Source organism: Bos mutus, chromosome 14 (genome assembly GCF_027580195.1).
Source record: "Bos mutus isolate GX-2022 chromosome 14, NWIPB_WYAK_1.1, whole genome shotgun sequence".
Classification (NCBI taxonomy): domain Eukaryota; kingdom Metazoa; phylum Chordata; class Mammalia; order Artiodactyla; family Bovidae; genus Bos; species Bos mutus.
This window is the reverse complement of record NC_091630.1, coordinates 2,531,389-2,558,943: the sequence shown is the minus strand read 5'-3', so window position 1 is coordinate 2,558,943 and position 27,555 is coordinate 2,531,389.

Below are 27,555 nucleotides of genomic sequence, written 5' to 3'. Positions count from 1 at the left end.
ATTTAACTGTTCCATCATTGAATGTCCTGGACTTCCAGGGTTCCTCTCTCTAGGGCTCATGGATTCTCACAGCTTTCAAACAACCCAGGACAAAACAAGATATTGTAAAGTATGTTTCGTGAAGTCTGTTACAGGGAACCACTTCCACATTCTAATTATGTTATAGACATTCTTGGTCTATAGACAACAGAACTAGATATAGCAGTCTTAAGCATGAGGAAATGTTTTGAGGCACGTATAACTCAAAGCATCATTATAAAGACCAAAAAATGAAACTCTAATTGGAGCTTCTAGAGAATTCACAGTATCACACTATGAGGGTAAAGAGAGAAGACATAAAGACAGAAAATGCTGCCCATCCCCATTTCAGGACACTGCGGAGTCAAACTGTCACCTTCCAAAACCATAGCACCATCCTACACGATCTACACCAGCAGTGAAGATGCTTCACATCCCCAAGCCTCTAAGCTCTGAGCTGAAGCCTCCCAAAACTAGATTGTTGGAAATAAAGCAAGGTGGCTAAGTGGTCAAGACTCCTGAGAGTCCCTGGGACTGCAGGGAGATCCAACCAGTCAATCAATCCTAAAGGAAATCAGTCCTGAATATTACTGGAAGGACAGATGCTGAAACTGAAACTCCAATACTTTGGCCACCTGATGCAAAGAACTGACTCCTTGGAAAAGACCCTGATGCTGGGCAAGATTGAAGGCGGGAGGAGAATGGGACGACAGAGGATGAGATGATTGGATGGCATCACCGACTCGATGGACATGAGTTTGAGTAAGCTCCGGGAGTTGGTGAAGGACAAGGAAGCCTGGCGTGCTGCAGTCCATGGGGTTGCAAAGTGTTGGACTCAACTGAGCAACTGAACTAAGCGGTAAAGAATCAGCCCGCCAATTCAGGTGATGCAAGAGACCAGGGTTCAATCCCTGGGTCAGGAAGATCCCCTGGAGTAGAAGATGGCAACCCACTCTAGCACTCTTACCTGGAGAATCCCATGGACGGAGGAGCCTGGTGGGCTACTATCTGCAAAATCCCAGAGTCGGTCATGCCTGAGCACAGGCACACAAACCCTTTCTGCGAGTGAAAGATCAGAAATGCAGGTTTTATTTTTCAAGTCTCTACAAATCAGAAAGTCCTGCCAGGAGGCAGTTTTGGGTTGACATCAAGCAACCCAGACCTGGTGGTTGCTAATCTAGGCTTAGCCAACCAAATGCACCAGCTGCCGGCTTAGGGTTGTAATCAAGGGATGCAAATAAGCAGAGCTGTCAGTGATTCCTTTTTGGATGTAGTCGTAGCAACATGGCTTCTTTCTTTCTTTCCGTTCTTTTTTTGTTTGTTTTTGGCCCAGCACTGCTGGCAAGCTGGCATTCAGAACCAAGCGTCCCAACGCGAGCCGCCGTGCTTAGGGCTCAGCTGCGGCTTCAGCGAGCAGTGTCCTTGCCTCCCTGATGTGCAGTCTAATTTGGCTGTGACTCTGACTCTTAACTTCCTTTTTGTGGCCCTTATTTTCCAAAATTTGTTCCTTAGGCTTCCTTAAAATTCTTTAAGCTATACAGTCCTCTTTTATTAAATTGCTTTTATTCTTCAATCAGGTAATGTCTCTATTGCTTGCAAGTTAATGACTTCAATATTACATATATAAAGATTTTTATCCTTCTAAAATGCTATAGAAAATACTGTCAATAGAAAAGAAAATAATAAAGCTTCTGCACACAGACTTTTGTTAGGAGAATGGGTTATTAAGACCATCAAAGACAACCCTTTTAAATACATTATTATTTGTAGATATTTCACTGATAGATATTATATATATCACATAGGTTTTAGATGATATTTATGATTTTCTAAAGTTGCAACTGCATGTACATTTTGTATGGAGATTTTATAATGTCTCGTGAGAATTGTGTATCTTTGACTGTAAAGTAGACACGTTTTCTCAGAACTTTTAAGAACTAGCAGTAGTGTCACAGACATCATGCATGGATACAAGGAAAGAGATGAGGTTCTGACGATTCACTTACCCTATAGTGGTTTCAAATGTCTCATCCATTAATTGGGGAACTGGATGATCTTTAAAACACTGTCTCTAAAATTCTATGATAATATGTAATTTTATCAATTTAAGTGACCACATATTAAAGCAAATTTCAAAAACTATAGTGTTGCATATGTCAATCATGAAAAGAAAGTGAAAAAGTCACTCAGTCATGTCCAACTCTTTGTGACCCAATGGACTATACAGTCCCTGGGATTCTCCAGGCCAGGATACTGGAGTGGGTAGTCTTTCCCTTCTCCAGGTGATCTTCCCAACCCAGGGATTGAACCCAGGTCTCCCACATTGCAGGCAGATTGTTTAGCAGCTGAGCCACCAGGGAAGCCCTTGTCATATTGTGTATATATTATTGCTCAAGATAGAGCCGCTATATCGTTATTTTATAGGAAACATTTGTTTAAAATACGAATTAACTGATTTACTGAAAGCAGCTGGCCAACAGTTTATTAGAGTTGTCATTTGTTCCAAGTTCGTCCTGTTTCCCCTGGAATCCCTTGCTTGCCTTTGCACCGCCTGCCTGGTATCACGAGCTGACTGGTTCCTCCCGGCTGTCGTTCTGGGCGTTCTGTTGTAGGCTTGCTGCCGAACTCAGCCCGTGCTTCCAAACTTGAGGGCAGGAGTAGACTCAGAAGGAGTTGCCCTTCCCCTCTCTGTCTCCCCCATATCTCTGTGTTTTCTAATTGTGTGTGTGTGTGTCTCCATCTCTTCTCTCTCTACTTTGAGCAGTATCCTTAGCAGCTGCTAGAATTCCTATTTTGATTCTAGGCCAATTTCATATTTCGTAAACCTTTCAATAACAGTATTATGGCCACTTTGTGCAGGAAAGTCAATTCATCTGGTAATGACTTTAGAGTCACTCTACAGTTTAAGGTTACTGGACTCTCCCTGTTTAAATACGTTTCTCTATTATTTATTTCAGTGAAACTATATTACATACTATGTAATTTTTATCCTAATAAACCACCACAAGTGTACTAATTTAAATGATTACCCATTTATTATTCATAGTTACAACCGCTGGAAGTCCAGACTGGCTCCACTGAATGCTCTGTCTAGCGTCTCAACAGCTTGGAATCAAAACGCAGGCCAACCTGGAGTCTAAACTGGAGGTTTTAAGGGAGAATTGACATGTGGGGTTTTCTGGGTTTTTAGTAGAGCTCAGTTCAGTTCAGTTCAGTCACTCAGTCGTGTCCGACTCTTTGCAACCCCATTAATTGCAGCACGCCAGGCCTCCCTGTCCATCACCAATTCTTGGAGTCCACCCAAACCCATGTCTATTGAGTCGGTGATGCCATCCAACCATCTCATCCTCTGTCGTCCCCTTCTCCTGCCCTCAATCTTTCCCAGCATCAGGGTCTTTTCAAATGAGTCAGTTGTTCGCATGAGGTGGCCAAAGTACTGGAGTTTCAGCGTCAACATCAGTCCTTCCAATGAACACCCAGGGCTGATTTCCTTTAGGATGGACTGGTTGGATCTCCTTGCAGCCCAAGGGACTCTCAAGGTTTTCTCCAACACCACAGTTCAAAAGCATCAATTCTTCGGTGCTCAGCTTTCTTCATAGTCCAACTCTCACATCCATACATGACCACTGGAAAAACCATAGCTTTGACCAGACAGACCTTTGTTGGCAAAGTAATGTTTCTGCTTTTTAATATGCTGTCTAGGTTGGTCATAAGCTCAATTCCATGTAATTGTAGGACTGAGGTCCCTCTTTCTTTGTCCAGATACCTAACAATTGGTTAATGGTCATTCTCAATTTCTTGAAACGACCTTCATCCCATGACTGGTAGCCCCTCCCTTGTCACAGCTCACGGAGAAGTGTTGAATCTCTCTGCTGCCACCTGTTCACACCTCTTTACCTCCCTCTCTCCTTGGAGCCAAGAGAAAGCTTTGCTTCTAAGAGCTCCCGTGAGTACATGGGGCCTATCAGTATAATCCAGGATAATCTCCCCATATGAAAGCCAACTGATAGGTAAATTTAATTATATCTACAATGTTGGAGAAAACTCTTGAGAGTCCCATTCTAAAGGAGATCAGCCCTGGGTGTTCTTTGGAAGGAATGATGCTAAAGCTGAAACTCCAGTATTTTGGCCACCTCATGCGAAGAGTTGACTCATTGGAAAAGACTTTGATGCTGGGAGGGATTGGGGGCAAGAGGAGAAGGGGACGACAGAGGATGAGATGGCTGGATGGCATCACTGACTCGATGGACGTGAGTCTGAGTGAACTCCGGGAGTTGGTGATGAACAGGGAGGCCTGGCATGCTGATTCATGGCATCGCAAAGAGTCAGACATGACTGAGTGACTGATCTGATCTGATCTGACAAAGCTCCTTTTGACATCTGATGCAATGTATTAACAGGTATGACATTAGGGGGCAAAAGTCACGGAGGACAACATTCTGCCCATCACAAATACATCTTAGAGAAAACATGTGTTATAACAATAAGCTAGACAAATATCCAGAGATGGCAATGGCACCCCACTCCAGTACTCTTGCCTGGAAAATCCCATGGATGGAGGAGCCTGGTGGGCTGCAGTCCATGGGGTCTCTAAGAGTCGGACACCACTGAGTGACTTCACTTTCACTTTTACTTTCATGCATTGGAGAAGGAAATTGCAACCCACTCCAATGTTCTTGCCTGGAGAATCTCAGGGATGGGGAAGCCTGGGGGGCTGCTGTCTATGGGGTCACACAGAGTCGGACATGACTGAAGTGACTTAGCAGCAGCAGCAGACAAATATCAGGAAAATATTTTTCTTTTTTAAGCAGGCAGAATAAGTGAATCATTTCATGACGGATTAAATGGAAGATTTTTGAAGCATTAAAAAAAACCTGTTATGTTTTAGAGTCATCTCAAGGAAACAAGACACTTCATATATATATTTATGTCTGTACCAAGTCTTAATGGTAGCATGTGGCATGTTTCATTGCAGCCCATGGGCTCTCTAGTTGTGGTGCTCACTCCAGAGCGTGAAGGCTCAGTAGTCAGGACACATGGACTTCATTGCCCCCACAGCATGTGGGAATCTTAGCAACCTGATCAAGGTTGGAACCTGCATCTCCAACCACTGAAAGCCAGACTCTTAACCACTGGACCATGAGGGAAGTCCTATGAAGGATTTAATATGTGAATATACAGTCTATTCTGAGAGATATTTGATAAAGAATCATTTCTAATATCTATTTAACTCTGGAACCTTGTTCTTGATAAGTACCTTTAAGAACAATACTTCTATGGCAGTCAATTATAAAACACTGGCTTCTAAATCCTGTATATGAAATATGTGCTAAATTACTAAATAAAATGTAAATATGTAAACTACAAAAATTACTTAAACAAAGCATTGACCAGATTTAAATATTATTTATTTAGCTTAAGAAGCAAAGATGAATTAATTTGGGCATAAATATATTAGAAGATATCAAACTCATGGCTTCAATAGATGCTAAAAGGGCTTTCAATAAAATCCATTACCTGTAATTAATACAGAAATTATCTTAAAATATTAAAGCATAAACTTATGTAGCTGAGATATACATATCTCATGCTAACAGCCAAAATGATATTTAAGGTTCAAAAGGTAGAGATATTTCATACTAATATTAAGAAAAAATAATCAATGAGGTTGGCTATAAATATTATTTTATTATTATTTTATTTTCTTGGCTCCAAACTCACTGTAGACAGCAACTGCAGCGATAAAATTAAAAGACATTTGCTCCTTGGAAGGAAAACTATGACAAACCTAGACAGCATACTAAAAATCAGAGGCATTACTTTGCTGACAAAGGTCCATACAGTCTAAGCTGTGGTTTTTCCAGTAGTCATATGCAGAGGTGAGAGTTAGACCGTAAGAAAGGCTGAGTAACAAAGAATTGGTGCTTTTGAATTGTGGTGCTGGATAAGACTCGTGAGAGTCCCTTGGACTGCAAGGAGATCAAACTGTTCAATCCTAAAGGAAATCAACCCTGAACATTCATTGGAAGGACTGATTCTGAAGCTGAATTTCCAATACTTTGGCCACCTGATGCAAAGAGTTTACTCATTGGAAAAGACCCTGATGCTGGGAAAGATTGAAGGAAGAAGGAGAAGGGGACAACAGAGGATGAGATGGTTGGATGGCGCCACTTTTTTGCACATGAATTTGAGCAAAGTCCTGGACGTAAGGAAGGACAGGGGAGCCTGCTGTGCTGCAGTGCATGAAGTCTCAGAGTCAGCATGACTCAGCAACGGAACAACAACAAAACACTATTATTAATTGTTGTTGTTAAGAATGTGTTCACCAATTCAAAAAGAAATTAAATTTAAGGAATAAAAGAGGTGTCCTTGAAATTCTACAATTGCAGTGACCCAATAAAGATCAATACACTTCTTCAGTGTGCTCTCAGTATTTCCCTACTCTCTTCAAATAGGATCTGCTGAGTTTTAACATTTTTAGCCTATTTAAGTGTGTCTATTTATATTTCGGATACTTACACCAACCAACCTAGCTTCCTTAATGGTTTCTACCATTTATCTTCACTTTATTTCAAACCTGGACATTTTGCTCTCCGAATGTCTTCCTCTTTCAAATAGGATTCTTTACAGAATAAAATTTAAAAATGTAATTTTGAGGGTCTGAAAAAAATCTTTTATTAAAGCAGGCCTTCTCCATCTTCACCTACCTGGATAGAATTATTACACACAGCTGGTTCCATTCTGTGCGACCAAAATCAGACGCATGCCAGGATTATATTTATTGTTGCCTCTCCTGTCTCCCCTTTTGGGTTTTTCTTTGCTCAGCTATAACTATCCTTAGAGACCTAACTCAATAAATTTCTCAGACAGTTCCCTTAGAGAATATGCCATGTTCCCCTCCTTCCAGCTGCAATAACTGTGACATCTCGAATCTCATCTAACCCTGCTCAAAGTGACATAACAGTCAATCTCTTCCCACTCCTTCTCTTGTGTAACCACCCAGTATGGATTTCTCAAACATCAAATTATGGGCTGCCTTTTGTTTTCCCACATTGTGTACGAGACTGTCTCAATAATATATTAAATCCAAAGTTCCTCAGATTTTTCACAAGCCATCCCTTTCCTTGCCATAGACTTAATTTGGTCAACTTCTGTGTTGACCAAATTATAATAGTGAAAATTGTCGTCTTTCCTAATCTAGCCATTTAGAATATTTAGATAAATTGCTATTTCAATTTTCTTCTGTTTTCTGTCCAGCCTGGCTAGCAATATCTATATCTATCCCTTTCTTTCTCCAGCTTCTGTTCTGAGTTAAAAAGTCAGAACCCATTTGTATAGATAGCATTTTTGCTCTCTTGTTTGTTCATGCTTACCTGATTTTATAATTTTATTTATCCTTGATTTTTTAGAATATTAGTTGTCATCATCATTGTTGTTATTTAATCTCTAAGTCGTGTCCCACTCTTTTGTAACCCCATGGACTGCAGACTGCCAGGCTCCTCTGTCCTTGGGATTCTCCAGGCAAGAACGCTGGAGTGGGTTGCCATTTCCTTCTCCAGGGGCTCTTCCCCTCCCATGGATCAAAACTGTGTCTCCTGCATTGGCAGGTGGCTTCTTTACCACTGAGCCACCACGGAAGCCCCGACTGATGGGGTCAGAGTACATCAAATGGAAGACCTCTTTTAAAGTTTTTTAAAGTGGGTTAAATTTTAGTTTGTCCAAAAATATGACTTCTCCTCCTAAAATAGGACTTCAGTCAGCTTTGTGCTTTTCACACATCTACTGAGTTTTTGAAATCACAACAATTGTAGTAATTGGAATCTGGGAGAAAGATGCTGTGCTCTACCTTAGTACAAATTGTTCAGAATGCTTCATGACATATATTAAAAATATTAGTAGAATTTGGGAGCTAGTACACCTAAATGTCTTTTTTTAACAATACAATCAAAATTTCATAACAGTATTAAGAACGAAAGTCAAACAAAACAAATTTCATATGTCTGTATAACATGTATAACGGAGAGGGTTGCCAGTAGAAGCTGTGCTCGTTTAAGCTCACCAGTATCCAGCTGGTGTGTGTTCCCTTTTCTGGTTTTCCACGTAAAAAATGGTAAATCCCTAAGATGTGAAAGGCAATCCTTACTTCACATATACAGGCAAGCAACAACTTATCCAAAGAAAGACGCTTTTATCTGCTGCCAAGAGCAAATTCTCACTTTCTTTGACATCTCCAAAAAATTGGCCGTCATGTGTGTTCAAAGACATCAGGCAAACCCATGTTTCGTTTGTAAAGAGCTCCTTCTCCGTCAGGCCCCCTGAGAGCCGCCGACACTTCTCTCAAGGATGCAGCGTCTACAGCATGGTGGACACAATATGCTTTTGTGCCAAGTGACGTATGCCAGCAGCTCAGCTCTGCTTTCAGTTGTGGGTGTGGTAGACAATTTCCTCAAAACTCAAATTTCCCCTGCCATTTTACACCACGTTACCGTGATTAGGGGCACCGCGTTGTTCCTCTTCAGCTGTGGGAAACTGCTCTGATCACAGGAAAGCCATGTTGGAAGTGGAGCGAGTAAATCTCCCCACAGCAAAAGGTAACCAAAAACGTGAAAAGCACTGACTGATAAAGGCCCCAGTCTCCTGTTTTAATAATTCATTGTATGGACTGAACTGTATCCCATCAAAATTCATATGTTAAATTCCTCAAACCAATGCATTTAGAGAGGCCACTACTTGGCATGTGCTCAAGTCTCTTGCAGAGGCTGGCATTTTGTGATCCCATGAACAGAGTGAGATTTCCCACAAGAATACTGGAATGGGTTGGCACTAAGGTGCCATTAAGATTAAATGTGGTTGTAAGGACCCAATAAGATAGGATGGGTGGCCTTAGAAGAAGAGGAAGAGAGAAAGGGTTCTCTGTTTCTGCACACATTCAAAGAAGCGATCTCAGAATGAAACCTATTTTACCAGTATCCTGGTTTAGACTTCATAACATCCAGAATCATGCGAAAATAAATATATACTGTCTAATACATCCTGTCTATTATGTTTATGGTAGTTATGGCAGCCTGATATAATTAATACAGTTAGGGAATTCTGAAAGACTTCTTAGGAGGGTTTGTTAGCTACTGTAATTTTGAGGTACTATTGTGTGTAAATTATATCTTGACATGCCTGGGTTTCTGTTGGTGAAAAATTCACAGGTATTGTTATTAATAATATTGCTTGTCTACATTCATAATTAATAAATTATGATGTTCTTGAAAAGGTATGTGAAAAAAAAATGTGAGAATTTCCTTTCAGTTCAGTTCAGTTGCTCAGCCGTGTCTGACTCTTGGCAATCCCATGGACCGCAGCACGCCAGGCTTCTCTGTCCATCACCGATTCCTGGAGTTTACTCAAACTCATGTCCATCGAGTCAGTGATGCCATCCAACCATTTCATCCTCTATCGTCCCCTTCTCCTCCTGCCTTCAACCTTTCCCAGCATCAGGGTCTTTTCCAGGGAGTCAGTTCTTCACATCAGGTGGCCAAAGTATTGGAGTTTCAGCTTCAACATCAGTCCTTCCAATGAATATTCAGAACTGACTTCCTTTAGGACAGACTGGTTGGGTCTCCTTGCAGTCCAAGGGACTCTCAAGACTCTTCTCCAACACCACAGTTCAAAAGCATCAATTCTTTGACACGCAGCCTTTTTATGGTCCAACTCTCACATCCATACAGGACTACTGGAAAAGCCATAGCTTTGACTAGACGGATCATTTTTGGCAAAGTCTTGCCTCTGCTTTTTAATATGCTGTCTACTTCAGTCATAGCTTTCCTTCCAAGGAGCAAGCGTCTTTTAATTTCATGGCTACATCAACATCTGCAGTGATTTTGGAGCCCCTCAAAAAAAGTCTCTCACTGTTTCCATTGTTTCCTCATCTGTTTTCCATGAAGTGATGGGGTCAGATGCCATGATCTTCTTTTTATGAATGTTGAGTTTAACACCAGACTTTTCACTCTCCTCTTTCACCTTCATCTTCATCTTTAGTTCCTCTTCATTTTCTGCCATAAGGGTGGTGTTATCTGCATATCTGAGGTCATTGATATTTATCCCGGCAATCTTGATTCCGTCTTGTGTTTCATCCACCTTGGCATTTCTCATGTTGTACTCTGTATATAAGTTAAATAAGCAGGGTGACAATATACAGCCTTGATTCCTTTCCCAATTTGGAACCAGTCTGTTGTTCCATGTCTGGTTCTAACTGTCGCTTCTTGACTTGCATACAGATTTCTCAGGAAGGAGATAAGGTGGCCTTGTATTCCCATCTCTTTCAGAATTTTCCATAGTTTGTCGTGATCCACACAGTCAAAGGCTTTGGCCTAGTCAATAAAGCAAAAGTAGATGTTTTTTCTGGAACCCTCTTGCTTTTTCTATGATTCAACAGATGTTGGCCTTGATAGCTGCTTCTTCTGCCTTTTTAAAATCCAGCTTGAACATCTGGTGGTTCTTGGTTCATGTACTGTTGCAGCCTAGCTTGGAGAATTTTGATCACTAGCTTGGAGAATTGCTCACTTCCTAAGTGGTCAATACAAAAAAATTGAGGAAAACAATAGACTAGGAAAGACTAAAGATCTCTTCAAGAAAATTAGAGATACCAAGTGAACATTTCATGCAACGATGGGTACAATGAAAGACAGAGATGGTATGGACCTAACAGAAGCAGAAAATATTAAGAAGAGGTGGCAAGACTACACAGAAAAACTATACAAACAAAGATCTTAATGACCCAGATAACCTTGATGGTGGGATCACTCACCTAGAGCCAGACATCCTGGAATGGGAAGTCAAGTGGGCCTCAGAAAGCATCGCTACAAACAAAGCTAGTGGAGATGATAGAATTCCAGTGAACTATATCAAATCCTGAAATATGATGCTGTGAAAGTGTTGCACTCAATATGCCAGCAAATTTGGAAAAACTCATCAGTGGCCACAAGACTGGAACAGGTCAGCTTTCATTCCAATCTCAAAGAAAGGCAATGCCAAAGAATGTTCAAACTACTGCACAATTCGACTCATCTAACACGCTAGCAAAGTATTACTCAATAATTTTTCCTTTAAGTTCATGAAACTTTTATATTCTAACTAAGGACTTTTTGTGAGTTTATCTACAACAGACTGAAAAATAGAGTAACTCTATTTGCTCATGTTCTGACTCCATGTTAATTGATTTTGGCACTTGAGAGAATAATAGATAATTATATAAGTATACTCATCTGTGCAAAAACTTCAATACCATATAAAGTGTCCTTGCTTGGCAGCCCCTTTACAGCAGTTATATCATGGCTGCTATGAATTCTCATCCAAGTGATGATAAAGGGCTGAGCACACAGGGCCAATCTAATGCCACCACCAAATGAATTATTTAAAGAATAGATAATTATAGTTTCAGCAATCACATTAATTAACTTTTAAACATGATATCATGGGAATCCTCTGGTGGTCCAGTGGTTAGGATTTTGTACTTTCATGGCCTATGGAGCAGGTTCAGTCTCTGGTCAGGGAACTAAGATTTTGCAAGCCATATGTGGCTGGGCCAAATAAAAACATGAAAAGGTTTTCAGTATCATAAAGTTATTATTAATATAATTAATATTATTCTTATTATTGATAATTATAATTATAATGGTGTTTATAAGCACATCATTCTACTTTTGAATAAAACATCAATGTGGCATTTATTTTTTGAAAAAAATCATTTCCTTACCATGAGAAATGGAAACAACACAGAAAAATAAAAAGGAAATAAATATTCAGAAATCTTAAAATATCTTTCTTATTTTTGGTGAACTTTTTATATGAATAGATATTCAAGCAAATAAATATATATATATCTAATTTGTACATGGATCAGTTCAGTTCAATTGCTCAGTCGTGTCCAGCTCTTTGTGACCCCATGAATCGCAGCATGCCAAGCCTCCCTGTTCATCACCAACTCCCGGAGTTCACTCAAACTCATGTCCATCGAGTCGGTGATGCCATCCAGCCATCTCATCCTCTGTCATCCCCTTCTCCTCCTGCCCCCAATCCCTCCCAGCATCAGAGTCTTTTCCAATGAGTCAACTCTTCGCATGAGGTGGCCAAAGTACTGGAGTTTCAGCTTTAGCATCATTCCTTCCAAAGAACACCCAGGGCTGATGTCCTCTAGACTGGACTGGTTGGATCTCCTTGCAGTCCAAGTACATGGATAGATTCGTATATATCATCTGTTGGATAAATATAGTTTTTGCAATACCGCACCCATGGACACCTACTCATTTTAATAAATACCACTATTTTGAATAGTTGCATGGTATTCAATTTTCTTCCATCTCATACTGTAGACATCTGTTCTCTATTATTGAAAATATAATGTGTTTCAGTTTTTCTTTCTAAATTAATTATGTTGTAATAAACATGCCTAATACATAAACACCTTTTTGGATTTTGTTTCATTTTATGTTTTTTATACATATTGCCAAAGTACATTTCAAAAGATTAAATCAATTTACAGTTAAACCAAAGGAAAATAAAGTGTCCATTTCTAAGTTAACCAGCACTCAATTACTAATAAATTTCTAAAATTCTATTTTCTTACCCAGATGTCTCAGCTGAGACCCAATTATGAAAACAAGAAATCCTAAAGAACAGTATGGCACTGCCTTTGCTAAACATGCAAAACTCAAAGCAGATTTGGCAGAACTTTACAGCCCATCACCAATTTATCTTAAATTAAAGATTTTGCAAAAGGATTAAATAGAAATGAACAGTAAGATGAGAATTTCTTTGAGGATAGCACTCAGACTTCTCACCAGATAGGCCTGTTTGTCTTGTCAAAATAATAAAAGTGAGGAGGGCTGAGGTGAATGCACCCTGCATTTTCAGGATCTGATTTTGCAAAGATACTATATATATATATATATATTTTTTTTTTTACCCCAGGGTCAGAATGGGAAAGGTTGTCATGCATGAGGCATTTTGAGAAACATTCTAGAAGAGACAGGCCTGCCAGAAAAAGTCAGAAGGTTGATTTCCTCTCCCTTGAGAAAGGCTGTTCGTGGTGTCCAAGAGAAGCGTGGGGAAAATCGAAGACGCCAGCTGGCAACCGGAGCCCTAACCCTGCACGGACGCGGACAGCCGGACCGGCCGCGTCAAACCGCGGCCTTCCCTGCTTGCCTCCTGCCATCTCTGAGGCATGTGCCCCAGGGGAGCTGAAAGCGTCCTCAGTAAAGGAGGGACCACGTGGCACAGAAAGAGGAGAAGACCTGTCCGCGCCAACATTTCCTCCCACAGACATCTAAGCCTTAGCTGGGGGAGGGACTGAGGATCAGACGGGAATCTGAGAAGGTGGGGAACGCTTCAGACTGAATGAGAGATTGCAGTTTTGATATCAGCTTATTTTTGACTTGCAGGATACTGGATGCTTGGGGCTGGTGCACTGGGACCACCCAGAGGGATGGTATGAGGAGGGAGGAGGGAGGAGGGTTCAGGATGGGGAACACATGTAATACCTGTGGTGGATTCATTTTGATATTTGGCAAAACCAATACAATATTGTAAAGTTTAAAAATAAAATAAAATTAAAAAAAAAAAAAATGTAAGTTGGAAAAAATAAATAAAAAGAAAAGGACTACTTATTAAAAAAAAAAAAAAAGAACTTGAAAATAACACTGTTTATTAACGAATGAAATTGACCACAAAAGTTAGGATCTCTTCCCAAACAATCATATTACAGAAAGTCCACATGTTGTGATGATAAACAATATCTGATAATTGCTCTCACAATTTGAAGACCTTGTCTTTTGTCAACCAGCAGACAACACAAATATTTGACTTCTGATATCATAATTCTTTTTCTAATTGGTTTTTTTTTTTTTTTTTTTGTAAGGGATCTACTCCCCTCCTCTATGGAAACTTATAACTTTTTTCTTCATTCCGATTTTTTCCTTAAGTTTTAGCAACATTGATTCTGTTGGCAAATCTATTTTGTCTCTATTGTTCTAAATTTCTTTTTTTAAAACAGTACAACCACATTTATTTTTCAATGTTAATTTTTTTGTTCCTTCTATCATCAGCATAAAATGAGAGCGGTTGTAAGCTGCAAAGAAAGGTAATCATTTTTTGTGGTTCCAACAGTCCTAACCTTAAGAAACATGTCTAAATTTCAAATTATATAAAGAAAATGTTAACTTTATATTAACTGAAAATAAATCTTCAGATCTAATCACTGTAAATGTATTAATTTAAAGTTGTCATTAGCTCTTCTACTGGGAACCAGTGGATGCAATTAACTATCCATCAACATAAAATGTATCAGTGCCTAAAGACACACTTTGACGTATGTTGGCAAAGTTAAATGACCCTGAGATTTTGACGTGGCACTCCCATGAACCAAGAATAAAGAAGGATAGTTATTCTCTTATTTATCAACCCATTGTTCAGTTCTGTCTCATAAGTGTACCCTTATATATCTGCTTTCTGCTACAATGCATCAATTTATTAACTCTTTCTGTAGATGATTTCCAAGAAGTTTCACAAGGCAATCACAATAAAAAATGGTTTGTGCTCTAGTTTTTTGTAGATATGTTACATCTAAATCAGGAACCATGTTTAGTAATATATAAGTGTATATAGTAAAATGCCAAATCTGAAGATTTAATAGGATGAGTTTTGAAATCTATACACTTGAGTAACCAAAACTCTCCAGCAGATAGGGAACTGCTCTCACCAAAATTCTCTTGTCTTTTCCAGTCATTTCTCACTTCCTCAATAAAACACTATAATATATATGATCAAAATTTTTTTCTGTTAACTGCGAACATATGGAATCATACAATACACACTGTCCTCTCTGATGAACATATTGTTGTGGAGGGTCCTCCTTATGTTTATCAGAAGTTGTTGTTGTTGTTGTAAATAGTTTACTTTAAATTTATTTCCTTAATTCTGGCTCATTCATTTAATTTTGATTTCTTCTTTTTATATAAACTAATTCCAAATTTTTCTAACTTCCTAGAAAATCTGTTCAGGCTATTTTAATTTTTCCCTTTTCTCTGATAGTAAGTATTCCATAATATTTGACTTTCTGGTTCTTGGGTGATGTATTGCCTTGCATTTTGCTATAGATTTTTAAAATAAATATCTAATGATATTTTCTGTTTTTCTTTTTTCCCAAGGATGAAACATTTTTTAGGGCTGGTCATTTTTTCAAAATAAGTGTGGATATATCCTCATATTTTAGCTATCCTTCCTGTTTGCCATGTAGGCATTTAATATGCATTTATTTTTTGAGCTGGACAATGATTTTTATATCCAGTTGTCTACAAAAGATACTAGAAAAGAAATGAAAAGGAAGAGAGCCTTTATCCATTGTCACATATCTAGTATCTTCTTCAAAATGAGGCTCCTGAACCGGAAATTCACCATATTGGAAGACTGCCCAGCACAGACAGAATCTGACTGGATAGTGGAGAATTAGATGTGACTGTTAGGTACCTTAACCAAACTCCCATCTTGCCCAAGCAGGAGATTAAGACAAAAAAAAAAAAAAAAAGAGTATGCACTGTGACTGGGCTCTTTCTTTGCCCCTGTTTTCTTTGCGAGGCTTCCCTGATGGCTCAGCAGGAAAGAATCCTCCTGCCAATGCAGGAGATTCAGTTTCTATCCTTAGAGCAGAAAGATCTCCTTGACAAGGAAATGATGACCCACTTCAGTAAGGAAATCCCATGGACAGAGGAGCTGGCAGGTACAGTCCATGGGATCACAAAGAGTTGACCATGACTTTGTGACTAAGCAGCACCAACACTGTCTTTGCTGCTGCTGATCATTACCACAGCTGCCTTACGTGCAGTGGCTGAGCAGATACAGGGCTCCCCTCATAGCTCAGTTGATAAAGAACCTGCCTGCAATGCAGGAGACCCCAGATCGATTCCTGGGTCAGGAAGATCCCCTGGAGAAGGGATAGGCTACCCACTCCAGTATTCTTGGGCTGAGTGACATTCCCCAAGATGAGACCACATGGCCCCATGTCTCCCTAACAAGTTTAAGAGCATGATATTCATGTATTCATCATAATTTATTTTCTAGAATCTGTGCAAATTGTTTCAATATGCCCCAGGTTGTGGTGTGAGGCATGGTACTTTCTTAAATGTCAATAAAATTTTGATCAATATTTTAATCACTAATTTCATTCCACTGAATATAAGGAATTGGCATCTTTGAAATATGCATTAATGTATCCATATTTGCTAAACATGCAGTCATCTAGAAACCAAAATATATCATTTTCAGTCACTATCTGGGAAAATGTATCACGTTTAGGCTGTTTTTATATTATTTTATTTCATATTTTACAGTTGAAGAGATTCAGAGTAAAAATTCAAAGATTATTAAATGGAACTAGTGGAATACTCTAAGAATTCAACCCCCCAAATTGGCTGCTGCTGCTGCTAAAGTCGCTTCAGTCGTGTCCGACTCTGTGCGACCCCATAGATGGTGGCCCACCAGGCCCCGCTGTCCCTGGGATTCTCTAGGCAAGAACACTGGAGTGGGTTGCCATTTCTTCCTCCAATGCATGAAAGTGAAAAGTGAAAGTGAAGTCGTTCAGTCGTGTCCAACTCTTAGCGACCCCATGGACTGCAGCCTACCAGACTCCTCCATCCATGGGATTTTCCAGGCAAGAGTACTGGAGTGGGGTGCCATTGCCTTCTCCCCAAAATTGGCTAGTACCTAAATATTTTTTTTTCCCATTCTAAGTAGCATATTCAGGTCTAGGGATAAGTTAATATTTATTAGTATAATGCATTGGATATATTTACAGCTGAATTATTCCAAAATTCTCAATATTTTTAAAATGATTCAAAATAGGCATTCTTGCATGGGTAATAAAGATGTTTGTGTTATGTAATAAATTCTAGGAGAACTTGGGGACAATTCTAAATGAAAAGGTGAAGTAAAAAAAGATTTTCTTAGTGATACATAACTTCCTGTAGAAGGTAGAGTTAAACGATTTCTCAAATTCTCCTTCAGTTCTACTATCATTTAAAATTTCCAATGATATGAAGTCTATACTGCAGAAGTCACCACTAGTTTCAAATATATTCAGGTTACAAATATTGTTTTTATCTAGATTGGATTAAGGGGTTGACTTGGACACAGACTGTAATAGCTACTGATCTTTTATATCTGGGTAGAGTTTTTCATGTGCTGTAACTGCTCTTTAACATGGGTTAACATTTTGGAATTTCAGTTCAGTTCAGTCGCTCAGTCCTGTCTGACTCTCTGCGACCCCATGGACGGAAGCACACCAGGCTTCCCTGTTCATCACCAACTCCCAGAGCTTACTCAAACGCATGTCCTTTGAGTCAGTGATGCCATCCAACCATCTCATCCTCTGTCGTCCCCTTCTCCTGCCACCTTCAATCTTTCTCAGCATCAGGGTCATTTCCAATGAGTCAGCTCTTTGCATCAGGTGGCCAAAGTATTGGAGTTTCAGCTTCAGCATCAGTCCTTCCAATGAATATTCAGGACTGATTTCCTTTAGGATGGACTGGTTGGATCTCCTTGCAGTCCAAGGGACTCTCAAGAGTCTTCTCCAACACCACAATTCAAAAGCATCAATTCTTCGGTGCTCATCTTTCTTTATAGTCCAACTGTCATGTCCATACGTGACTACTGAAAAAACCATAGCTTTGACCGGATGGAACTTTGTTGATAAAGTAATGTCTCTGGTTTTTAATATGCCGTCTAGGTTGGTCATAGCTTTTCTTCCAAGAAGCGAGTGTCTTTTAATTTCTTGGCTGCAGTCAACGTCTGCAGTGATTTTGCTTCGATTTTTTCCCCATCTATTTGCCGTGAAGTGATGGGACCTGATGCCATGATCTTAGTTTTCTGAATGTTGAGCTTTAAGTCAAGTTTTTCACTCTCCTCTTTCACTTTCATCAAGAGGCTCTTTAGTTCTTCACTTTCTGCCATAAAGGTGGTGTCATCTGCGTATCTGAGATAATTGATATTTCTCCTGGCAATCTTGATTCCAGCTTGTGCTTCATCCAGCCCAGCGTTTCTCATGATGTACTCTGCATATAAGTTAAATAAGCAGGGTGACAATATACAGCCTCAATGTACTCCTTTCCTGATTTGGAATCAGTCTATTGTTTCATGTCCAGTTCTAACTGTTGCTTCCTGACCTGGTTACAGATTTCTCAGGAGGCAGGTCAGGTGGTCTGGTATTCCCATCTCTTTCATGATTTTCCACATTTTGTTGTGATCCTCACAGTCAAAGGCTTTGTCATAGTCAGTAAAGCAAAGTAGATGTTTTTCTGGAACTCTCTTGCTTTTTCCATGATCCAGCAGGTGCTGGCAATTTAGGTCTATATAAATTTTGGATTTTGGCATTTAGGTCTATATAAAATATATGTAACTTGTCTTCAAATATTAACCATAATCAATAATCATTTTTAATAATTTTCTCTAAATGAGAATAACCTGAAAATAAGAAGTTATTTTTTTAATTTATTTTCTTGGTATGTGGAACTAAATGAGACGAACATTACCTTGCACTATTTGTGCTCTATATGTTATGAAAAGTTACAAATATCCAATATCTCACCAATATGTTTTCTAGTAATGAATTATAGCTAATGGTTTTTCCAGTGGTCATGTATGGATGTGAGAGTTGGACTATAAAGAAAGATGAGCACCGAAGAATTGATGCTTTTGAACTGTGGTGTTTGAGAAGACTCTTGAGAGTCCCTTGGGCTGCAAGGAGATCCAACCAGTCCATCCTAAAGGAAATCAGTCCTGAATATTCATTGGAAGGACTGATGTTGAATCTGAAACACCAATACTTTGGCCACCTGATGCGAAGAGCTGACTTATTTGAAAAGACCCTGATGCTGGGAAAGATTGAGGGCAGGAGGAGAAGGGGACGACAGAGGATGAGATGGTTGGATGGCATCACTGACTCAGTGGACATGAGTTTGAGTGAACTCTGGGACTTGGTTTTGGATCAGGAGGCCTGGCGTGCTGTGGTCCATGGGGTCGCAAAGAGTCAACTGAACTTAACTGAACTGAATGGTTTATATTTTGTTTTCAAATACTGCACATTAGATCATGTTACAGCTTAGAACCAATATATACACAAATTAAATATATCACATTTGCCTTTGAAAGAACGATAGTATTCTGAGGACAACAAAATTAAGTAACATGTTTAATGCTTTACTAAATACTTAAATCAATTTAAAATAATCATACTTTCCCCAGTATGCCTAAACAGTACCTATGTTTTCTTTCTATCTACCTATTTATCTCTCTGTTTTGCTAGTTAGCTATACATGCTTCATGATTCTCAGAGAAAACCTGATTAGGGACGTAAGGAGAAAATGGAAGATTGGGGATCTCAGTCACATCCAAGCTCTTTTGGATTCATGTATATTCACTTTACACAAGCATTGTACTTGAATATGTAGCCCTGATATTCTATTATTAACATTTATTGAAAATTTTCAACCAAAACAAACAGAATTTATTCTTCCAAGTACATCTTTGTGTGAAGGACATTAGCAGTGCATAATTTGCAGACTCTTGTCTTCATGAGTCTGTTTCATAAGCTAGTAGATGTGCCGAACTTCTAATTTATAACTCCAAATCACAAACCTTATGCATATGAGAGGAAAGACATTTATTCCCTCACACACAATATTATGGCAATTTCTGGGGAATCAAAGTATGAATAAATGCAATAACTTAAAGTTTATGAACTTTGTATTATAGCATTGGAGAATTAAAAGGCAATGTGTGCTGCACTCTGTTCTTGGGATGTTTAGTAAGGAATAAAGCAAAAAGGAATATATATATATTTACATATACTTAATGCACATACATGTATATTTATATTTACTATGGTTATCTAAAACAGTGCTCAGCTAATGTACGTATTTACTATATAGTAATCAAGACTAGAGTTGTGTGAGAAGAATGTGGGATGCATGTGGTTGGTTTTATATATGATGCTTTCTCTAGAACAAATTACTGCTTTGTTTCATAACACTTCAGAATTTCTAATTAATTTCTGAACCCCAAATCTAGAGCTTTGATGCGTCATGCAAGAAATTATGTAACAGGTATATTTAATGCACACTCTTGCCACACCAAACACTCCCTATATTACACAAACATTATGTTGATTTAATAGTCTATGAATTGTGCATTGAGGAGGGCCTGGCAACCCACTCCAGTATTCTTGCCTGGAGCATCCTCATGGACAGAGGAGCCTGGCTGGCTACAGTTCATCGAAACATGTTAAAATCACTGCATGTATTGAAGGTAAACTTAGCCACTGTAGATCAAATTGTCGCCTATTATTTGTAAATATTAAACAAAAAGATGTATGTAAGAGCACTAAGTATAGTATCTTATTGAGAAAAAATGATGATAGTAAAGAATCCTTGACTTTAAATAGGTACTGGATTTGTACTATCAAGAATGATAATGAAATGTGAAGTCTAATGGGCTTCCCTGGTGGCTCAGATGGTAAAGAATCTGCTTGCAATGTGGGAGACCTGGGTTCGATTCCTGTATTAGAAAGATCCCCTGGAGGAAGGCATGGCCACCCACTCCAGTATCCTTGCCAAGAGAATCCCCATGGACAGAGGAGCCTGGTGGGCTACAGTCCATGGGGTCACAAAGAGTCAGACATGACTGAGTGACTAAGCATGGCAGCACATAAAGTTGAACAGTGAATTTTAAGTCGTAATCTTGAAACATTCACTAAAGTGTCAGTCTGTAAATTATAAAGCAGTTAGAGGGATTTTTTTATTCCCCTAATTGCAATTTTTAGAAAATTAAAGACCAAATTGGAGACAAAGGGATATTACAGCGTTTACTACAGCCAGACGTGACTCGGCAACTGAGTAACGATAGCAACAACAACAGCCAGGTTGAACAGGTGAATACTGTCAGAAAAAAAATAAAACCTGAACAATCCCTGTTTGTCTCAGTTCACACAGGCCTTTCACACTCCCTGAAAATTGTCCATACTTTGTTAGTGTGTTCCTTCTCTCTATCTCCAAAGCAGCTACCTTATATATTCCTCTCATACCTCAAACTTCCAGGTCCGCTCTCTGTGACTGCTCACCTGAAAGACCTAAGGATATTATCTCAAATTCTCCAATGAAAATGAAACAATCAACCATGAGTTTCTTCATTTTTCCTCACTAATAATCCTATATGCTTCCCTGACCTAACCACCTCTGCATTTCCTCCAGGGGCAGTAGCCATCGTGGTTGCTTTCCCCTGTAAAAGCCAGCTCCTCATGTATGGATAGGCATCTCAAGAGCGAGGGCACCTGTGTATAGCTATGGCTGATTTATGCTGATGCAAGGCAGAACCCAACACAATACTGTACAGCAATTATCCTCCAATTAAAAATAATTTAATTTTAAAAAGCCAGTTCCTCTACCTACACTCTTCACTTCAGTTCTGTCTCTCAGTCGTGTCTGACTTTGTGACCCCATGGGCTGCAGCACGCCAGGCCTCCCTGTCCATCACCAACTCCCGGAGCTTACTCAAACTCATGTACATTGAGTCGGTGACGTCATCCAACCACCTCATCCTCTGTTGTCCCCTTCTCCTCCTGCCCTCAATCTTTCCCAGCATCTGGGTCTTTTCAAACCTATACTCCTAATTCTATCAATTGCGCTTCTCAAGCTGCTGCTCTAAAAGTCCCTTCTTGTAAAGCATTACTTTATTCCTCTCTACTAAAGATAAGTATGCTCTTGGGTTTGGCCTTAACAAATAAACAAAAATATGCAAATATATTAAAAAAAGCAGGGGTACAACCTCCATTCACCTCACAATCCTTTCCATGAAACACTGTTTTATAAAAAAGTGTTTTATAGAAAAATTCTTAGATTTATACATCATCTATAGTTACTAAATTCTCTTATTTGACTTGCAATTTCCTCATCCTAATCAAGTTTATTTTGTCTGAATGCTTCTACTGATGGTAATCTCATCAGTGCTACCTATGGCCATTTCTCTGTTTTCATTTTAACTGACGTCTAGGCAAAGTTTTCACATTTATGCACTTTAACATATTGTTTTTGCTTTTTGTTGATGATACTATCTGCACCTATTTTTTTTTTCTTCTACACATCAGTTGTTCTTCCTGAATCTCCTTGTTTGTTCAAACGTAAATTTTATAGTCACCCAGATTAGGCCAGAGACTTTCTTTCTCTTTTGTCTTTATTCTGGCTCAAGATTATATAACCAGCCCCATGGATTTAAAATGAATTCTTTGGTCTGTATGTGGTATTGGTTCCCAATTTTTAATTTCTAGTGACTGAGTTTTTCATTAATTCTGCCATCAGATTTATATAGAGAAAATTTTATTTTATTTTAAAATTATAAATTTAATTTAGTAAATTTTAGTTCCCTGATCATTATCTCAATATCATGTGGTCAAAACAGAATTCTTATTTCTTCTTAGAAAAGAAAGTAAACAAACAAATTACTTGTTTGTTTGTTTGTCTGAGACCTACCCAAGCAATCTCAGAACAAGGCTTAACTGATCTCATTTTCCTCATAATCTATTATCTCCACACAGACAATGATTTTGAAACATAAAAAAAACCAAGCCGTTTTTCTGCCTAAGATCCAGAAATGATATAAAATAAAATCATGCAAATGCTCAATTCAAAAGAAGACAGTAAAAAGGAAAAGGGGAAGAAAAAACACAATAGCTAGCAAAATGACACATTTAAGCCTGAGAATAGCATCGTATTAAATTTTGAGTTATAAAGATTCAAATAAAGAGACAGAGATTATCAAATTGCATTAAAAAATAAATCCTCACTTCCTACAAAAATCTCACATTTATTGTAAAGACATAAAGTGGTCAAAAGTTAATGGATAGAGACACAAAGTGATAATGGATGAAGGGAGACATGGAGAGCTAGGTTTTAATGGGTGCAGAGTTTCAGTCGAGGATGATGAAAACCTCCTAAAGATAGATTGTGGTGATGCCTGTGCAACACTGTGAATGTATTTAGTGCTGTTGGACTGTACAATTTAAAATGATTAAAATAATACAGTTTATGTTATATATATTTTACCACAGTGAAAATGAATGTTTAAGGGAAAAAGCGTTCCCATATTAACACTAAGTAGAAGACTACTGAAGTGACTATATGAGTGCAGATGAAAGTCGTAGAAAATAATATCAGAAAAATAAGGCAGTTTTATCAAAATGCACCAGATAATAATATATCAAAATGCATCATCAAGAAATCAGAACCATCTTAAAAATAATAACTGAGCACCAAAATACATGAAGCAGGATGTGTGGGACTACAGGAAGAAACAGACAAATCTAAAATTATAATTGTGGATTTCAAAATACCTCTCTCAATAATTGACTGAACAAGTATAGAGAAAATCTGTATAGTTATATCAGATTTAAACAACACTATCAAATAACTTAATTCCTAGACCAATCTCTCTATAATAGAATGCATATTATTTTGAAGCATGTGGGAAAAAAAAGACAAAGATCATTTTCTGGATCATAGAACATGTTTCATAAGATTGAAAGGGTTCAAGTGAGACCAAGTGTGTTTTCTAACTAAAGTGGAGTTAAATTAGGAGTTAGCTATGGGAAGATACTTGAGAAATTTCCAAATAGTTAAAAACTAACAAGCAGACTGTAATAAAAAAAAATGGGTGAAAGAAGAAATGAAAGTTAGAAAGCATTTTAAATTAAATGAATGTGTAAATACATTATATCAAAATTATTGTGATGCATATGAAATACTTCTTACAAGGAAATTTATAGAATTAAAAAAAAGAAAAATGTCACACCAGTGACCTCATTGGCACTTTAAGACATTTAGAAAAAGAATAATATTAATTCACAATACAATAAGAATGCTTGATAAACATCAAAGAGAACAAGAATAAAAGAGAAAGCAAAAAAAAACAAAATAAATAAAACTAAGTGCTATTTTTGAGATTGATGAAGTTGACAAAACTCTTCCCAAACTAATAAAGAGAGAGAGAGACTACAAAAATTATCAATATGAAAATAAGATATGGTATCTCCACCGACTCTACAAATATTACTTCGCTAGTAAGAGCATATTATTGTAACAGAGCAGGCTGAGCACAGCCCTTAGCAGGTAGCCATTGCTGTGCCGCGTTACTCTGCACCCTGTTACTAGGCAACAGGCCCTGCTCAGCTATTGGTCAGCACTGCAGCGGACCCCACCCTCTGGTAACTGTGGATGAGGGAACACGGGGGAAGTGATCCAGTTAAGGTCCTTGGTGTGCTGGTCATCAGGAGGAGAGTGAGGTAAAAGGCAGATTGAGGCCTTCTGGAGGCCCTCCACCACCCAGCCTCGGGCCAGAGGGTGAGCTAGAGGGCCCAGGGAACAGACCGGGGTCCTGAAGGGCTCCGGAGCCTCACTGAGGCCTCCACTAGCCATGGCCCAGGCCTGGAGGCGGCAGCGATCCTCTCCCCAGCCCTGCCTCTGCGGCCTAATAGCAGCGGCTATCTGTCCGGGTCACAGTCTGTGAGACCTGGTCTCCCCGTCTAGGTGGCTTGGGGAGACCGAGGGCCAGCTGGGTTGGATGCCCAGCTCACTCAGGGATGATGGCTGGGCAGGGTGGGGGAGCCTGGCCCTGAAGGAACTGCCAGCTGAGATCTCTCTCCTCTCAGCCAGAACTGGGGCCTTGGAGGCTGAACGTTGTCCCTGGGAACTTTGCCCATTCGTGTCAGAACAGAAAATAAAATGTATCTGGTAGAGATTTGCAGGACTGTCACTAACCTGACCGTGACTGGACATCAAGACAAAGGATCTGACACCTAGAAGTCTGCAACAAATAACCACACCCCATCCTTCACCTTTCACTTTAAAGGGCCTTGCTAGAAGCTTTTGGTAACTTAGGCATTCTTGGGGCACGAGACACCCTTACTCTTCCCTGGATGAACCTGTAATAAACCTTTCTCGGTTCCAAACTCTAATGTTTAGTATTGATGGGCCTCAACCTGTTTCAGGCACACAGACTTGCAATTTTGCTAACATTATCAATAAATTTAGGTGAATAAATTTGACAAATGATATAGACAGATTTCTTGTGAGACAGAAACAAGGATAATCTCTAAGAGACAATCTAAATAGTTCTATATCTTCAAAGGAAATTAGATTTGTGGCCAAAAGCCTTCATAGGAAGAAAATGCCCGGCCTCACTGGCAAAATCTCCCAAAATTATAAGCATTCAATTTTATCCAAATTTTTTCCATATATTAAAGACTAAGAAAAATTCACAAATTGTTATTAAATCAGCCTAACTCTGAAAAAAAACCTGGCAAAGATTTTATAAGACTAGAAACACATAAGCAATCTAATGTCTTCTATAAATACAAGCAAAAATTATTAATAAAAATTTAGCAAACCAAATTCAGCAGTACATAAAAGTATAATGCAACATGACTTGATGGAGTTCATATCAGAGTAACAAGGTTGTTTTAACATTAAAAAATAAATGTAATTCATCAAATTAATACATAAGAAAAACAAAATGCTTATCTGAGTACACATAAAGCATTTGGCAAAATGTACTATACATTTCCAATAAGAACTTTCATAAAACTAGAAATAAAAGAGAATTTCATCTTGATAAAGGACATCTATGAAAAACCTATAGCAAATATACTTAATTGTGAAGACTGAATGTTCTCCTTCCATGATCAGGCATAATGACCTCTCTCATCACTTCTCTTTGACATTATATTGAGGAATTCACAGTAGCTATTTTTTAGAAACTAAGTTAAATGAAAATAAAGTTTTATATAATTTTATAGTTCAACATAAGTTCTACACCAACTATATCCAATGATTTATTTACTTCTTAATTTCATTACTGCATTCAGTACAGTATAGTGGATGAAATAAAGGCATAATGGAAAAAGTAAACATATACAACTTTTTAAATTTTAAGAAACTTAGATGGAGATAGCAGAACACCCTAACAACTCTTAGGTTTAATCTGATTTTCTCTTAAGCAAATTTTTGAAAAGCAAATGAAGTAAAAGAAAAACATTTTCATTATTTTTCAGAAAATCACTGGTACAGTTTTCATTTGAGTGTATAAACTTTATTTGATATATTACTATAACCATATTCCAATTGAGTGAGTCCACCAAAGCAAATTCCAGATAATCTCAAATCTCTATTCTTTCATTTAGGCTCCAGGCCCTTTTACAGTCTCTGTCTGTACATAACCTTTTTGAAATCAAAGCAAACTCTCTGTTCAAATCAACAATATAAGGGTATGAAGCCGAATGGAGAAAGTGACCCTTGCGATAGTATTGCTCTTGAAACTGAAAAGTTATCTTGGTTATTACAGAACCCAATGCAACTCACTTCCTATTTCAAGGGCAGTAAAGTTTTGTGTTAAAAAGTGTTTCTAAAACAGCATTCACATTCAGATACACACCGGTGTATTAAAACTGAATTGAAATCTTATGAATAACAATAATGAAAAAATAGAGTAGCTTTAAAATAATTTTCTGAACTGATTATTTAGTGTAATAATGAGTTTGAAACTACTGAAATACAGAGGAAACAAGCTGTCATTTGTATTTAACTTGAGAAAGCAAAAGTTGAATGGAATTGAATATATCTCACATAGTGAGAAAATGTCTATAACACTTAAAGTTTGATATTTTAATCATTTTGATGTAAAATATTGTGATATCGATTACATTCATAGTGTTGTATAGTCGTCATCACTATTTACTTACAAAATATTTTCATCATCCCAAGCAGAAATCTGTATCCACCAAGCATTAACTCCAGTCCCTGCTATACCAGACCCTAGCACTCTGTAGTAGAAATAATGGTCATCTGAGTTATAGTCACCAATCCAGTCCATTTTAGTTCACTGGTTCCTAAAATGTCAATGTTCACATTTTCTGTCTCCTGTTTGACCACTTTCAATTTACCTTGATTCACGGACCTAACATTCCAGGTTTCTATGCAATATTGTTCTTTACAGCATTGGACTTAACTTCCATCACCAGTCACATCCACAGCTGGGTATTGTTTTTGCTTTGCCTCCATCTCTTCATTCTTTCTGAAGTTATTTCTCCACTGTTCTCCAGTAGCGTAATGGGCACCTAATCACCTGGAGAGTTCATCTGTCAATGTCCTATCTTTTGCCTTTTCATACCGTTCATGGGGTTCTCCAAATCAGGAAGGAGTACGTCAAGGTTGTATATTGTCACCTTGCTTATTTAACTCATATGCAGAGTACACCATATGAAATGTTGGGCAGGATGAAGCACAGTTGGAATCAAGGTTGCTGGGAGAAATATCAATAACCTCAGATATGCAGATGACACCACCCTTACGGCAGAAAGTGAAGAACTAAAGAGCCTCTTGATGAAAGTGAAAGAGGAGAGTGAAAAACTTGGCTTAAAGCTCAACATTCAGAAAACTAAGAACATGGCATCTGGTC